Raw genomic sequence first — 18590 nt, 5'->3', positions numbered from 1 at the left:
CTATGCCTAGTGAAGAGAGAATGCCATGCTCTCTGCACGTTAAGACACTTGAAACAACTCTTTGAGGGGTTAGTAGGTCGTCTACTGAAAGGCAAATTTCTGTTCCTATTTAATAAACCCTCATTTTCCAATGCATGGCATTTCCAAATTTCCAGACCTTCATCCTGGACGACCCCTATCTGTTTTAGTCCTGAACCTGCATGAATTATTTGCCACTGGACGTCTATCAATCAATCAATCAACTAGCTTTCAGGTACTTCGAGTACTCTCAGATCTACATGTAATGACGATTATTATTCAAATTCCTAAACAGGTAGGAATTTACAGTACAGGATATAAGAAAATATGAATTTCTTGAATTTTGTTAGACACCGGTAGTATGAACAGAACAGAACTTCTGCATGATGTATTGACTGTGTGTGTGTATGTGTTTGTGTGGCCAGGGGAGAGTGAAGGTTTAGGAATCAAAATATGAATGGTCGATGCGTCGTATTCCAAAAGTTAGTATTATTATGTAGTAGTCTCAGTGTTTACGTGCCTATTTTTTTTTTTTAATGAAGGATCGTCAATATGTTCTATCAATTGACATATATATCAATTATACTCAATCAGAAACAGGTTGTGCTGCTTAATTAAGGGCTACGCTGATCCATGCTGGGCAATGCATATTGGAAATATTGTTTTTTTTTATATTTCCGATTGTACTGCCGGATAATTCATCAGTCAGATGTAATTTTAGAATTATGTTTATTTTTTTGACATTTTTTTCATGTATATTATCATGATAAAATGATGTTTTTTTATGTTTTTTTGTACACAAAATTTTGCAACTTAAATGCTGAAAACCATTTTCCGTCGGGGGGGGGGGGGGGGGGGGGTACGCCCCCAGAACCCCTTACCAGGGCTCTGTCCTGGACCTGCTGGGGGCCTTATGCGGCCCCAGACCCCCTGCCGCAATTTGTGCCTACAGTTTATTGGATACCTAGCTATGCCCCTGGCAGTTGTCTGGCTATGCTTCATCTCACAATATATTGTGTATACATAGACACCTGGAGATACCCACCCAGATTATTATACATTATTCACATATACGACCATGCAAGACCCTCATGGATAACCAGGGTCAGTAAAAAAAAACATGTCATTCACACTATAAAAACCATACAATAATTTCTGTATTAACAGTATTTGAAATGTTATACAACAGTTTAACCAGGTATTTAAAATCTTAACCCTGTGGTTTTTAGAAATGGATCCAATCCAAATGGACTTTGATGCTTTGGTGTTGATATTTAAATGTCTTCTTACTTTTTGTGTCATTAAGTTGCTGTCTCATTGATATATTATACCCTTTATATAGATATAAGAAGATGTGGTATGAGTGCCAATGAGACAACTCTCCATCCAAGTCAAAATTTATAAAAGTAAACCATTATAGGTCACAGTACGGTCTTCAACACGGAGCCTTGGCTCACACCGAACAGTAAGCTATAAAGGGCCCCAAAAAATTACTAGTGTAAAACCATTCAAACGGGAAAACCAACGGTCTAATCTATATAAAAAACGAGAAACGAGAAACACTTATGAACCACATCAACAAACGACAACTACTGAACATCAGATTCCTTATCTCCATTATTCAACTTTTTATCATGGTAAGCACATGTATTTAGGCCATGTTAAATTACTGAAAGAACTTATATGTATGGGCTTTGCTCATTGTTAAAGATTGTAAGGTGACCCGTAGCTGTTAATTTCTGTGTCATTTGGTCTCTTGTGGCTCGTTGTCTCATTGGCAATCGTACCACATCTTCTTTTTCATATTATGCAAGATAATGCCTGGTTTCCCCTTTGATTTGTTCAAATCTTCAAATATTAATGTAAACATAAAGTAACCAGATGTTCCGCAGGGTGCAGCTTTAAACGACTGCAGAGGTCTAACCCTGAACAGTTGGGACAAGTATGGACACAACATTCAAGCTTGATACAGCTCTGAATTTGGATTGTGATTAAATAGTTGACACAGCATAGGTTTCTGGTAGTCTAATGAACTTAAAAAATTTATTTGCTTTTGAGTAATACACTATGCTGTTGAATATTAATCCCCTCAAAAAAAAATATTTAAAGAAATCTTAAATGAGAAAAATTCTACACCCTACCTCCCCCCCCCTTTTTTTTTCATCTTCTCTTTTCCCTTATTCCAATAATAATCTCAATTCAAATTTCTTATGGAGTTTTTAACAATAAACTACTCATTTAATAAATACATCATAAAATATAAAATGACATAGTCATGGTTAAAATTAATAAAAATGAATAGTATTACTTCTAAAAAAAAATTACAGCTTATCATCTCAAGACAATCATCATTTCTTAATACATAATTTTCAAACAGTGTAAGGGAGGTAATCAAACATATATATAACAGTATTCTTTAAATTTGAATTGGATTACCTCCCTAACACAGCTTTTAAATTGTCTAAATTGTCCTTTAACCAGAAAAACACTTGTTTTCCCCCTTGTTTTGGCCCCTAATTGCTAAATGATTTAAGCCATAACCCCAATTAACTATCCCTTTGTAGTATGGAAACTTGTGGTATAATTTCAGAGAGATTTATACACTTAAACACAACTTATTGACTGTAAACTACAACAAGTTATTGTCTGGAAACTAGAAAAATGCTTGTTTTTGGCCCTTTTATGGCCCCTAATTCTTGCATGAATGGGACAATAACGCCCAAACTCAATCTAAGTCTACCTTTTGTGATATGGAACTTTGTGGTACAATATAAAAGAGATCTATACACTTACACACAAGTTATTGTCCAGAAACTACAAAAATGCTTGTTTTTGGCCCCTTTTGGGCCCTTAATTCTTAACTGTTGACACCCTAGACCGCAAAATGAATCCAAACCTTTTACTTGTGGTATTAAACATTATGGTACAATTTCAGAGCAATTGCAATACTTATACACAAGTTATTATCCTGAAAGTAGAAAAATGCTTGTTTTGGGGCCTTTTTTGGCCTCTAATTACTAAACTGGCAGGACCATCAACCCCAAAATCAATCCCAACAGTGTAAGGGATTGATTTTGTGTTTAATCTGCAGTTGAAATTTCAATAACACAGATATACTGTGCGGGTGTGTCAACCAGTACACGCCAAGTTAAAAATAAACAAAAACTTGTGTATTTACAGGAACAAAATCAAATAAAATTATGTGAGTTTGCAACAACTGTACAGGGTTAAAATCAGGTATCAATAGCTACGCCAGGAACTGCCACACACAGACCCGGAAGGCGTCTGTTGTGGGGGCTTGGATGGCACTTTCAGGTAATTGGTTCCAGTCAAAAATTTGTTCTGGGGATGAAACTGTATTTATAGCCATCCGTTGAAGTGCTGACTCTGGAAAACCTGTCTCTGTGGTATTGTCTGGTTGTTACAGTTGGTCTCCTGATGTAATCTGGGATAATGACTGATGCTTCTCCATGCAGGATCTTATGAGTGTGTATATTTTGCTGGTTGCGGGCTGCGGGCTGCGATCTAATAAGTCAGTTGAACAATAAATAGGGAAGAAAAAAAAAATCACCAAAACACTGTATATACTTGTAAAAGGTTCTATTTGTGAAACTTCGAAAAATTGTGTAAGGATGTGTATTATTATTAACAGACTTTTAATGATTTATTGCTGGTCATTTATTATACCAATATATCAGAAAATAAATAGAGAATATCAAAACCAAAAATATCACTTATTATAGAATTGATAAAAAGTAAAAATTGTTAACCAGCTAGGCCAGTGCTTTAGAAAAATCACACAAAGCAATGACACTATTTAAAGTGTACGAAAAGTAACTTCTCAGGAAGAAATTACATAATTTTCTTAAAATTTCCCTGAATTAAGTGTGATAATGAAAATAATGATCATACTTGAACAGAATTTTTTTAATAATTCAAGTAATCTAAAAGTGTCCAAAGATTGCAAAGATTTTATCTTACTATGATTCTAGATCATCTCATATTTGTCATACATTTGGCATACAGACCTTAAACTATTTATGTGCAATAACACATTGCTTTGTGTTGTTGTATATTGTTATATTAAGGATATATTATCACTTTTCTTCCTATTTGTTAGTGTTTCTTCTTTTTCTCCTTTTCTTTAGATAAAACATGATTTTAATTGAAACCTATAGATAATTAGCCAGATTTACCAAATTTTCAAGGTCAGAAATTTATTGTATGAATCGAACCATCTAATTTTAGGATGGATTTATTGGTTTTAGTGACAGATTCTTCTGACAAAATTTTATATAACATGTTTGATTGTTTCAATTGAAGGATTTATGTTCTTCGGTCCAAATTCATTAAATAAAAGTAAAGGAGATGTAATAGTTATGTGCAATTCAGCATCCCTTTGCATATAGAAGAAGAAGAAGAAGAAGGTGATTTATTTCCATCAAATGGGCTCACAAGGAGCATAATATAATTATCATTATAATATTATTTTTACAAATATAATAAACAATACAGTATACATAGTTACAAACACAAATAAGAAACAACAGTTTACACATATTCGTATATATATATAGGAGTATATATAAAACCTTTGTCTCAGGCACTCCTCTAGAAAGTAACAAAAAAAAAGAATTCTGTGAGTAGGCTAAATATATATAGCTTAACTGCAGGAGTCACCAAGGGACGGTGCTATATGGCATGGTGGGTGCATATTAAAATGTGTATCAGGACATTAACATGATTAATGATATGGTAAGACATTGTAAGAAGTTGCACATAACTGGTATGTCATCCTCGTGCCTGGTGCAGAGGAGTCAGTACTTTATATACATATATATTGCAATAAAGTTAAAGTTATATATTATACAAAAAAGACCTTTCATCCTTAAAATAAAAATGAAATAATTTTATAAAGTACCAAAACTTAATGAAAAAGAAGCCATAGAAGAACATACAGCAAGTGAATACAAAGTGTCTTTACAAGAAGGAAAAGAAAAGTTATCGCATAAGTCAATAGTTATATGTTTACAATTATATATATATATATATCAGTGTTTATATATATATATATCAGTCTAAATTGAAAACCAAAGGGAGGTTATTTCAATAGATATAAACCAGTCACCAAAGTTTCATGAAAACTGCTCAAAACATTCTTGAGGTATTGTCCAAAAACTGGTTTATATATATATATATACATATAAGTCTAAATTGAAAACAACTTTCAAACCTATGTTTGCGTTGGATAAAAAACTGCAATTTTTATACGTAAGCATGCAAAACAAATTTCTTGGTAGAGGGGTCTAAATACAGCACAAACAACATTTTCCAAAAGACCAAAAAAGTGAAAAAGTATATTTAAACAAAACGCATTTGACTATTAAACAGGTCGAACAACGGATGTTCTTAAACCCTGCTGACTGCCATTGGCAATTGCCAAATAAACAGATCACAAGATGTAACAAAATGGATCTTTATTATAATTTAATACCAAACAGAAACAATAAACTTGCGGAAAAGATGGTATACCGCAAACAAGAGGTGCAAAAATTTGTACACCATATCTGGATTTCGACAATTAACGTCTCTTCAGTAATGTTAGGAATCGAAACGGTATTTGGAATATATATATAATAAGTACGTCTGAACCAGTGACGTGTTGTTTAGACGAATTATATATATATATAAAAGTACGTCTGAACCAGTGACAACCCTACAACAGATTTATCCATCGGATCACCAGCAGTGATGGTGATACATGGCTGTGTACATTCTGTATATACAACTCGTCTAAACATCAGCCCAACAATGTTAGATCTGTAAATTTGCTTTCGCAAATTTTTTGTTCTTCCCTCGCCGGGATATATATATATATATATTGTCAGATACAATTTGTTTAAGTTCAAAATTTACTATTTTAATGTTTCATTTTTATGGTCAGTCAATATGTCTTAATAAACTGGAGAAACAAATAAAGGTTTAAATCAAAATAAAATAATGTATATTTTTTTTCAAATTTGTGATACAGAAATACTTTATTTTTTTTATTTTAATCATCTGGACAAAAGTCATCTTCTTTTAATATTCTTTCAATTATTTTTAACAAAATTTGATAGTTTTTAATTTCTTTCCCTTTTTCTTTAAACAATTTGCACGAAAGTTTGGTGAATTGTTTATATCTATAAGTTCCCTTATGATTTATATAAATTTTAGATTTTACATTTCCGAGAGATGTGGTTTTATTCATTAATAAAATGCTCCACAGGGCACAGCTTGATATGACCGCAGAGGTCGAACCCTGAACAGTTGGGGCAAGTATGGACACAACATTCAAGCTTGATACAGCTCTGAATTTGGATTGTGATTAAATATTTGACACAACATAGGTTTCTGACACAGAATGAATGTGGTCTAAGAACTTAAAAATTTTAAATTGGACATTCACCTATTATGGTCCAATATCCAAATTAGATTCAGCATATCAAAGAACCCCAAGAATTCAATTTTTGATGAAATCAAACAAAGTTTAATTTTGGACCCTTTTGACCTCAATGTGGACAAAGTTGATAACGGGGCCCAAAAATCAAAAATCTAAATACATGGTTAGATTCAGCATATCAAAGAACCCCATGTATTCAATTTTTGTTGAAATCAAACAAAGTTTAATTTTGGACCCCGATTTGGACCAACTTGAAAACTGGGCCCATAATCAAAAATCTAAATACATAGATTCAGCATATCAAAGAACCCTAAGAATTCAATTTTTGTTAAAATCAAACTTAGTTTAATTTTGGACCCTTTGGACCTTAATGTAGACCAATTTGAAAACGGAACCAAAAATTAAGAATCTAAATACACGGTTAGATTTGGCATATCAAAGAACCCCAATAATTCAATTTTTGATGAAATCAAACAAAGTTTAATTTTGGACCCTTTGGACCTCAATATGGACCAATTTAAAAACGGGGCCCAAAATCCAAAAACTTAATACACGGTTAGATTCAGCATATTAAAGAACCCCAAGCATTCAAGAATAAAACCCCATTGAAATTGGTCAAGAAATAAGCAATTTATACGAAGTATCTTCTTTTGCACAATACTGTGCAATTGAATATTTCTTGCTATTGCGCAATACTGCACAATCGACTATTTCTTGCTATTGCGCAATATTGTGCTATTGGATATTTCTTGCTATTGCGCAATACTATGCAATTGAAGATTTCTTGCTATTGCGCAATACTGTGCAATTGAAGATTTCTTGCTATTGTGCAATACTGTGCAATTGAAAATTTCTTGCTATTGCACAATACTTATTATATAATAATTTACACATCCTGTTTGGTGTGGATCTCCTACCATATCATTATTATTATAATCAGAAATAACCAACTCTAAATGGAAAATTTTAAAAGGAAACCCCCCCCCCCAAAAAAAAATTTTTTGAACCCCCTTATGATTCATCACCCCCAAACTCAATCCCAGCCTTCCCTTTGTGGTATGGTACCTTGCAGTACAATTTCAGAGAGATCCATACACTTGAACACAAGTTATTGTCTGGAAACTAGAAAAATGTGTTTTTTGGCCCCCAATTCCTAAACGTTTAGGGCAATTACCCCCAAACTCAATTCCAGCTTTCCCTTTGTGATATGGAACCTTGTAGTACAATTTCAGAAATATCCAAACACTTACACACAAGTTATTGTCATGAAACTAGAAAAATGCTTGTTTTTTGCCCCTTTTTTGCCCCCTAATTCCTAAAATTTTGAGGCAATTACCCCCAAAATTAATCCCAGCATTCCCTGTGTGATATGGAACCTTGTGGTACAATGTCAGAGAGATCCATACACTAACACACAAGTTATGTCTGGAAGTTACAAAAATGCTTATTTTTGGCCCCTTTTTGGCCCCTTATTCCTTAACTGTTGGTACCATAACCCCCAAAATCAATCCCAACCTTCCTTTTGTGGTATTGAACCTTATGGTAAAATTTAATAGAGATCAATTCACTTAAACTAAAGTTAGAGTGCGAAAACCAATGTGTCTTCGGACGACGCCGGACGACGCCTGACGACGACGACGACGCCAACGTCATACCAATATACGACCGCAAAATTTTTTTGCGGTCGTATAAAAAGGGGGGGTTCCAGTTTTCGGACAATAACTCAAGAATGTTTTGAGCAGTCATCGTGAAACTTTGATGACTGGTTTATATCTATTGAAATAACCTCCCTTTAGTTTTTATAAATTTCTGATATGATAGTGAGAAGTTATGGAACTATGTTCATCGAAAAAGCTCCTTGTCTGCGTGTTGCTAGTGTTGGCCAGCCAAGTGTCTGTAGGATGTTGGTTACAGAACCTGGTTCCCGAGAATAGGTTGTTCAATGTAGTTTTTGTAGATCAAGTCGGATGAATTATGTAATGACAAAGCATACAATATTTGAATACTTAAATTGTAAATAAAATTTAACTTCTGTTTATCTATCTTGATAGTAATTTTTGTTGTCATCTATCTAAAGCACGTGAATAAAGTAAAATCACACAACAATATTGCACTTTGGATGAGTTTGGTAGAAAAGTCACGACAACAACCTAACTTCCGGTTGGTTTTGTTTAATACACAGAAGTACTGCAGTTGCTCCGTTCGATAGACAATGGTCAGAGATATTTTGAATGAGGAAGGTTTTATTATGGGAAACTATTATAATAACAGTTTTATTTAACATTCAAATACCAAACCTGTTTTCGTAAATTAGAACATTCTTAAAACTTATATCTGTTATGATTATTTAAAAGAAAATCTATATGTAATATGAATTGTAACTGAACCTTGTGAAAACACTGTTTATTCTAAACTAAAGATAATGTTATTTATAGCGGGGAAATCGTGTCATTCTATAATGGGCATAAAATATGACTTGTACTCAGAGGCGTATTAAGTGGGGGACAGGGGTCCCGTCCCTTTGTAGGAAAATTCGTTTGACTAACTAAGTTATTTAGGGATCAGTGAAGCATGACTGGAGTGGGACCCCTCTTGGCCACTACCACCCCCTTTATCAAAATTTCTGGATCTGCACTGGTACTGCATACATACTTTTATCATCGGTACTTTATATTTTTCTCCTTTGCTTTGTTTTTACTTTTATATTCCGGCTCTGCGCTCAATTTAACTGTGCTTTTTTCAGTGTTGCTATCATGGGTACTGTGACATCTTGTTTCACTTAATAATGCTTTCACATTGATATGCATTTTATTTTATTTGCATGTCTTAAATTGTTTACATGAATTGTATACGCCTTTTATTTGTTCGTTGGTAAAAAGCTGTACAGAGCTTACATTATTATAGGTTTATAATGTACCAAAATTTATTTTTTTCAACCTTGTTATGTTTTATAGTCTCACTTATGGGTACTTATTGGTCATCCCTAATGACCGACTTGTTTTGTATTTCTGTGAAGCAGAATTCCTACAAAACATTTCAAAGATAATAAATTGCTTCGCCAGGCGCAGCTAGATACGACCGTGGAGGTCCTACCATGAACAGTTGGGGCAAAAATGGACACAATATTCGCGCTTGGGTCTGAATATGGATTGTAATTAAATATTTGACACATAATAGGATTCTGACAGAGAATAACTGTAGTCAAGGAACTTAGAATTGGTTATATGTTTCAATTTATATTAATTTTTTTGGCTTATATGCAATACACTATGCTGTTGCGAATTGACCTCCCTACTCAAAAAAATACACCCCTTAAGCTTTGCTTTTGTGCAATACACTATGCTGTTGCGTATTGACCCCTAATTTTTTTTTGCTCTTGTGCATTATACACTATTATGCTGTTGTTTATTGACACCTCCCCTTTTTTTTTGGCAAAAATAAATTATATTTTAAGAAAATGTCTTTTTAATTTCTGAAATTTCTTTAATCTAAAATTTAAAATTCCAAATAGAATTTGCAACCATAATAATCATTTAAATACATCCTAAAATTCTTTTTTAAAACAGTTAGTTCTCTCTTGATGGCTGTATTTTTGACATTTTCACCTGTTATGTCTGTTTGATTTGTTCACACGTCGTTGTCAATATAATGGAATTTGATGTGACTGTCATACAAGTGAGAGGTTTAGCTAGTTATAAAAGCAGGCTCAATCCACCATTTTCTACATAAGAAAGTGCTTGTACCAAGTCAGAATATGATAGTTGTTATCCATTCATTTCATGTGTTTGAGCTTTTGATTTTGCCATTTGATTAGGGACTTTCCGTTTTGAATTTTTCTCAGAGTTTAGTATTTTTGTGATTTTACTTTTTTCTAAAAACAAATTGGCAGCAAATCACCTCAAGACAATACATTTCGTTATACATGATTTAAAAGTAGTGTAAGGGATGTTATTCAAACGTAACATTCATGTACATACTTAAGTAAGTAATAGTCCATCAAACAGTAAATCATTGTTTTCCCCTAATTCCTAATTGGTTTAAGCTATAACCCTCAAAAGCCAATCCTAACCATGCTTTTGAGGAATGGAAAATCGTGGTATAATTTCAGAGAGATCCATACAATGTTCCATAAGTTATTGTCTGGAAACTAGAAAAATGTTTTTTTGGGCCCCTTTTTGCCTCCTTAAATCCCTAAACTGTTGGGACCACAACCCCTTAAATCAACCCCAACCTTTCTTGTGTGGTTATAAACCTTGTGTTCAAATTTCATACATTTCTATTTACTTATACTAAAGTTATTTAATTATTTAATGTAAATTTGAAAATAATTGATAATCATTATGAATGTCAAAAGTGTATAATTAATTTTGAAGTGTTTTGGTTGTGGTGATAAAAAAACATGTTGCAAAAAAAGACTAGATGTGTCGAAACGACACAAATGGCCCCATCTCAAAAAGTTGAAAAATCTGCAATTTTAAACAACACATGTGAACACAAACATGATGGTAGTCTCACATATCAAAATTCTGCTCAAAATCTTCAGGCTTTAAAAAACTCCATATGCATTTTAACTGTGATTTTCGACCATTTATCAAAGAGGGACGAAAGATACCAGAGGGACAGTCAAACTCATAGATCGAAAACAAACTGACAACGTCATGGCCAAAAATAAAAAGACAAACAGACAAATAATAGTACAGATGACACAACATAGAAAACTAAAGACTAAGCAACACGAACCCCACCAAAAACTGGGGGTGATCTCAGGTGCTCCGGAAGGGTAAGTAGATCCTGCTCCACATGTGGCACCCGTCGAGTTGCTTATGTTATTACAAATCCGGTAAATAGTCTAATTCGGTAAGTCACATTCGTGAAAAGGGAAGGGTATTGTAGTTACGACATAAGGAACATATCCGATATCATCTGTGAAACGGTTATTCCATAACGGTCAACCAACTCAAAGTTCAAAGCCTGTAATTTTGGGGAAAATTAGCGAAGCGGAACTAAACATAAACTTGATCTGTAACTCATCATGGTTAACTCACATACCAGAAATCAGCCCAATATCTGAAGGCGTTTAGAAAAAAACCTGTATAACTGTGATTTTCAACAATTTATCGAAGTCCAAAGCCCGTAATTTCGGCAAAAATAGTAGAGCAGGACAAAACTCAAACTTGATCTGTAACTCATTATGGTTAACTCACATACCAAAAATCAGCCCAATATCTGAAGGCCTTTAGAAAAAAAAGTCTGTATAACTGTGATTTTCAACAATTTATCGAAGTCCAAAGCCTGTAATTTTGGCAAAAATTAGTGGAGCAGAACGAAACTAAAACTTCATCTTAAACTCATCATGGTGAACTCACATACCAAAAATCAGCCTGATATCTAAAGGCATTTAGAAAAAAAGCCCGTATAATGGTTTGTTGCGGAATGACGGAATGACAGAATGATGGAAAGATGGATTGACGGAATGATGGAATGACAGACAAGGGTAAAACTATATGGCCCCGACAGCTTTGTTGCGGGGCCATAAAAAGCTTCATCTTGTGTAATTACTAGTTCATGAAGATCAAAAATGTTCTCAACTTGGAAGAAAAACACAGCACTTGGTATCATTCCAACATGAACTGTACAGAAGCTGCTGCTTAATTTGATGAAAAGCCACAACTCTATCTAGCTACTGAGAAGTGCTACAATGTTTATATATAAGCAGCACATAAACAGTAACAAGAAAGGCTGTTAACCTGTGAACTTTTAGACGACAGCAATTTCTCAATATTTAAACTTATCAGATTGATGTAGAAAACAGAAACTACATGAGACAAAACAGAAACTATACTTCCAGACCAGTACACCCTGCCCTTACTATGAAATCACATTCTCTCACAGATTTACTCCCTCTCTATATTCCACTCACAATCATATACCCTCACCCTCTCCATCATTCTATTTTTCTCCCTCCCTTTCTCACCCTTTCACCCTATCATAACACCCTTAACCACCTACCACCTAATACCCCTTCTGCTTCGTGTTAAGTCCCTATGAGAAAATTGGGTTAGTAGATGAATACGATATTATAAGATGTACCAGATATGGAAGATCTTAAATTTTAGAAATGTGAAGGAAATTTAGAACTGATTGATATCAAACATAAATATATGAACCTGAGCCACTTTTAGAAATGTAGTCTTATTTTCTACACATAATGGTCATCATAGCATTCGTACAAAAGATTAACAGCCAACGTTACAGAAAGCCAAATTGTGTAATGTAAATTTGAAAATAGAATGCGGTTTTGATTGATAAACATTATGGAGGCCAAAAAGTATATATCCCACTCTTAATTTTGAAGTGTTTTTGGTGTGTTGATTACAAAATATGTTGAAAAAAATGAAAAAAACATAAATGAAAATTGCCAAATGGTATAAATCCAAAACACATAAAACAAAAAGCCAAATGAAAAATGCCAAAGTTTAAAAATGCCAAATGGTATTAAAAATACCTGTCTGCTTGTACTAGCCAGCCGGCCTGTGGGTTAGCTGGACTTTAAGGTGCTAGTTCACCAAGACAAATGCCCACAGTAGGTCACCTATCTTTTCCTTTTGGAGTACCAGTTTTTAAGTCTTTGATTTGACTTGGGGGCTCAACATTTAACTAAAAAAAAGATAAAAAAAAAAGGTCTCCTGTATAAATTAAAATTTGGTCTTAAAAAGTAAAATATTCCCTTTGTCCCCCACACCCAAATGGATAAAATAATGTAAAAAGTCCCTCATTTCCCAAATAATCATAAAATGACCTGCCTCAACTTATAAATTAGGATAAAAACAGTAAAATATCTCCAATTAAAATTTGGATAAAAACAGTAAAATATCCCCAATTAAAATTTGGATAAAAACAGTAAAATATCCCCAATTAAACTTTGGATAAAAACAAATAAAATACTTTTTTCCCCTTAAAAGCATGTTACAGAGCTTCACATGCAGACTGAGCCACCTCACTCTCAGTTTGTTCCAGTAAAAACAATAAGATATCCCCAATTAAAATTTGGATAAAAACAGTAAAATATCCCCAATTAAAATTTGGATAAAAACAAATAAAATACTTTTTTCCCCTTAAAAGCATGTTACAGAGCTTCACATGCAGACTGAGCCACCTCACTCTCAGTTTGTTCTAGTAAAAACAATAAAATATCCCCAATTAAAATTTGGATAAAAACAGTAAAATATCCCCAATTAAAATTTGGATAAAAACAGTAAAATATCCCCAATTAAAATTTGGATAAAAACAGTAAAATATCCCCAATTAAAATTTGGATAAAAACAGTAAAATATCCCCAATTAAAATTTGGATAAAAACAAATAAAATACTTTTTTCCCCTTAAAAGCATGTTACAGAGCTTCACATGCAGACTGAGCCACCTCACTCTCAGTTTGTTCCAGTAAAAACAATAAAATATCCCCAATTAAAATTTGGATAAAAACAGTAAAATATCCCCAATTAAAATTTGGATAAAAACAGTAAAATATCCCCAATTAAAATTTGGATAAAAACAAATAAAATACGTTTTCCCCTTAAAAGCATGTTACAGAGCTTCACATGCAGACTGAGCCACCTCACTCTCAGTTTGTTCCAGTAAAAACAATAAAATATCCCCAATTAAAATTTGGATACAAACAGTAAAATATCCCCAATTAAAATTTGGATAAAAACAATAAAATATCCCCAATTAAAATTTGGATAAAAACAGTAAAATATCCCCAATTAAAATTTGGATAAAAACAAATAAAATACTTTTTACAATTAAAAGCATGTTACAGAGCTTCACATGCAGGCTGAGCCACCTCACTCTCAGTTTGTTCCAGTAAAAACAATAAAATATCCCCAATTAAAATTTGGATAAAAACAGTAAAATATCCCCAATTAAAATTTGGATAAAAACAATAAAGTATCCCCAATTAAAATTTGGATAAAAACAGTAAAATATCCCCAATTAAAATTTGGATAAAAACAATAAAATATCCCCAATTAAAATTTGGATAAAAACAGTAAAATATCCCCAATTAAAATTTGGATAAAAACAATAAAATATCCCCAATTAAAATTTGGATAAAAACAGTAAAATATCCCCAATTAAAATTTGGATAAAAACAATAAAATATCCCCAATTAAAATTTGGATACAAACAGTAAAATATCCCCAATTAAAATTTGGATAAAAACAATAAAATATCCCCAATTAAAATTTGGATAAAAACAGTAAAATATCCCCAATTAAAATTTGGATAAAAACAAATAAAATACTTTTTACAATTAAAAGCATGTTACAGAGCTTCACATGCAGGCTGAGCCACCTCACTCTCAGTTTGTTCCAGTAAAAACAATAAAATATCCCCAATTAAAATTTGGATAAAAACAGTAAAATATCCCCAATTAAAATTTGGATAAAAACAGTAAAATATCCCCAATTAAAATTTGGATAAAAACAAATAAAATACTTTACAATTAAAAGCATGTTACAGAGCTTCACATGCAGGCTGAGCCACCTCACTCTCAGTTTGTTCTAGTAAAAACAATAAAATATCCCCAATTAAAATTTGGATAAAAACAGTAAAATATCCCCAATTAAAATTTGGATAAAAACAGTAAAATATCCCCAATTAAAATTTGGATAAAAACAGTAAAATATCCCCAATTAAAATTTGGATAAAAACAGTAAAATATCCCCAATTAAAATTTGGATAAAAACAAATAAAATACTTTTTACAATTAAAAGCATGTTACAGAGCTTCACATGCAGGCTGAGCCACCTCACTCTCAGTTTGTTCCAGTAAAAACAATAAAATATCCCCAATTAAAATTTGGATAAAAACAGTAAAATATCCCCAATTAAAATTTGGATAAAAACAGTAAAATATCCCCAATTAAAATTTGGATAAAAACAGTAAAATATCCCCAATTAAAATTTGGATAAAAACAGTAAAATATCCCCAATTAAAATTTGGATAAAAACAGTAAAATATCCCTAATTAAAATTTGGATAAAAACAGTAAAATATCCCCAATTAAAATTTGGATAAAAACAATAAAATATCCCCAATTAAAATTTGGATAAAAACAGTAAAATATCCCCAATTTAAATTTGGATAAAAACAATAAAATATCCCCAATTAAAATTTGGATAAAAACAGTAAAATATCCCCAATTAAAATTTGGATAAAAACAATAAAATATCCCCAATTAAAATTTGGATAAAAACAGTAAAATATCCCCAATTAAAATTTGGATAAAAACAATAAAATATCCCTAATTAAAATTTGGATAAAAACAGTAAAATATCCCCAATTAAAATTTGGATAAAAACAATAAAATATCCCCAATTAAAATTTGGATACAAACAGTAAAATATCCCCAATTAAAATTTGGATAAAAACAATAAAATATCCCCAATTAAAATTTGGATAAAAACAGTAAAATATCCCCAATTAAAATTTGGATAAAAACAGTAAAATATCCCCAATTAAAATTTGGATAAAAACAAATAAAATACTTTACAATTAAAAGCATGTTACAGAGCTTCACATGCAGGCTGAGCCACCTCACTCTCAGTTTGTTCTAGTAAAAACAATAAAATATCCCCAATTAAAATTTGGATAAAAACAGTAAAATATCCCCAATTAAAATTTGGATAAAAACAGTAAAATATCCCCAATTAAAATTTGGATAAAAACAGTAAAATATCCCCAATTAAAATTTGGATAAAAACAGTAAAATATCCCCAATTAAAATTTGGATAAAAACAAATAAAATACTTTTTACAATTAAAAGCATGTTACAGAGCTTCACATGCAGGCTGAGCCACCTCACTCTCAGTTTGTTCCAGTAAAAACAATAAAATATCCCCAATTAAAATTTGGATAAAAACAGTAAAATATCCCCAATTAAAATTTGGATAAAAACAGTAAAATATCCCCAATTAAAATTTGGATAAAAACAGTAAAATATCCCCAATTAAAATTTGGATAAAAACAGTAAAATATCCCTAATTAAAATTTGGATAAAAACAGTAAAATATCCCCAATTAAAATTTGGATAAAAACAGTAAAATATCCCCAATTAAAATTTGGATAAAAACAAATAAAATACTCTGTACATTAAAAGCATGTTACAGAGCTTCACATGCAGGCTGAGCCACCTCACTCTCAGTTTGTTCCAGTAAAAACAATAAAATATCCCCAATTAAAATTTGGATAAAAACAGTAAAATATCCCCAATTAAAATTTGGATAAAAACAATAAAATATCCCCAATTAAAATTTGGATAAAAACAGTAAAATATCCCCAATTAAAATTTGGATAAAAACAAATAAAATACTTTACAATTAAAAGCATGTTACAGAGCTTCACATGCAGGCTGAGCCACCTCACTCTCAGTTTGTTCTAGTAAAAACAATAAAATATCCCCAATTAAAATTTGGATAAAAACAGTAAAATATCCCCAATTAAAATTTGGATAAAAACAAATAAAATACTTTTTACAATTAAAAGCATGTTACAGAGCTTCACATGCAGACTGAGCCACCTCACTCTCAGTTGGTGCAAAAAAATGTTGACTGAGCCATCGCACATCAGTCAAACCGAGCCACCTCACTCTCAGTTTAACGTACCAGTAAGAATGGATACTTGATACGTATACGGGGGACGTTCCTATACCTAAAAGGGAGGTATAGTATCTGTGAACCCCAAACACAGAGCGCGGCTTAACTTCGTCATACGTATACACAAGTATCCAATGCTAACTGATACATAACGTTGTCATGTTTTTCATGTCAGTCACTGAAAATAATTTTTATGTTACAACTGAAATAATAACAAAAACCTTGATTCCAAGTTGCCTGTGGTAGGAAGTGAAATAATATCAAAAACCTTGATTCCAAGTTGCCTGTGTTAAGAAGTGAAATAACTTCTCTGTAAAATATATCTAGTTTTGAAATTCTTGATGGTTTTCTTAAGGATTGAAGAACATGTGGCATTCCGGTAAACACAGTGTGACAGCAACTCAACTATAAAGTAAAACCAGAAAGATATGAAAATGTAAAAAGTTGAGGTCTGGAGCTGGCATGTCAGTAACTGTTAGTATTCTGTTGTTATTTATGTATTATTGTCATTTTGTTTATTTTCTTTTGTTTCATATTCTGACATCGAACTCGGACAACTCTTAAACTGAGTTTCACCGTGTGTATTTTTGTGCGATTTTTTTTCTACATTGTCTAGAGATACAAGGGGAGAGTTGAGATCTCAAAAATACATGTTTAACCCCGCCACAATTTTGTGCCTATCCCAAGTCAGGAGCCTCTGGCCTTTGTTACTCTTGTATGATTTTCAATTGTAGTTTCTTGTGTATAATTAGTTTAGTATGATGTCCATTATCACTGAACTAATATATATGTTTAAGGGCCAGCTGAAGGACGCATTAGGGTGCGGGAGTTTCTAGCTGCATTCAAGACCCATAAGGGGCCTTCAGCTGTTGTCTGCTCTATGGTCGAGTTGTTGTCTCTTTGACACATTCCCCATTTCCATTCTCAATTTTAGTCTTTAATCATTACTTTTTCAAATTATGACTTGGATTGAGAGTTGCCTCATTGGCACTCATACCACATATTCTTATATCTATTTAACAATGACTTGTTCTTAGGTGGAAAGTCATTTTACTATTTATTCGAATTTCAAGATATCTCATAATATATAAGATATGTTATATAATATATAAGATATCTAATATATGATATCTTATTTAATGTATAAGATATCTTATTCAATATATGATAGCTTATAATTTCATTTTTATACAATATCTTATATATCAAATGAGATATCATATATATTATATAAGATATAGATATCTTATATATTATATAAGATATCTCATAAAGTATATAAGATATATTACATACTTTATATGATATCTTCTGAATTTTATAAGATATCTCATATTTTATAAATTTTATGAGATATCTTATAAACTATATAAGATATCTTATATAATATGTGAGAAAGCTTATAAAATTATATGAGATATCTTATATAGTTAATGAGATATCTTATATAGTTTATAAGATATCTTATATAGTTT

The 18590-nt window shown here is 32.0% G+C and overlaps 1 long non-coding RNA gene across 3 annotated transcripts; it reads right to left on the bottom strand.

The window, feature by feature from the left end:
• Window positions 1-12194: 12194 nt before the first annotated feature.
• LOC127705435 (uncharacterized) lies at window positions 12195-17291 on the bottom strand. Of its 3 annotated transcripts, none has more exons than XR_007983879.1 (2): window positions 16654-17291; window positions 12195-15005 (listed from the first exon to the last, which is right to left on the bottom strand). It is a non-coding gene; the product is annotated as an uncharacterized LOC127705435 (long non-coding RNA). The 3 variants fall into 3 exon arrangements; XR_007983881.1 differs by lacking the exon at window positions 16654-17291 and adding an exon at window positions 16321-16573; XR_007983880.1 differs by lacking the exon at window positions 16654-17291 and adding an exon at window positions 15270-15598.
• Window positions 17292-18590: the final 1299 nt, after the last annotated feature.

This window comes from Mytilus californianus, unplaced genomic scaffold (genome assembly GCF_021869535.1).
Source record: "Mytilus californianus isolate M0D057914Y unplaced genomic scaffold, xbMytCali1.0.p SCAF_6, whole genome shotgun sequence".
Taxonomy (NCBI): Eukaryota; Metazoa; Mollusca; class Bivalvia; order Mytilida; family Mytilidae; genus Mytilus; species Mytilus californianus.
This window is presented reverse-complemented; position numbering and strand designations above follow the sequence as displayed.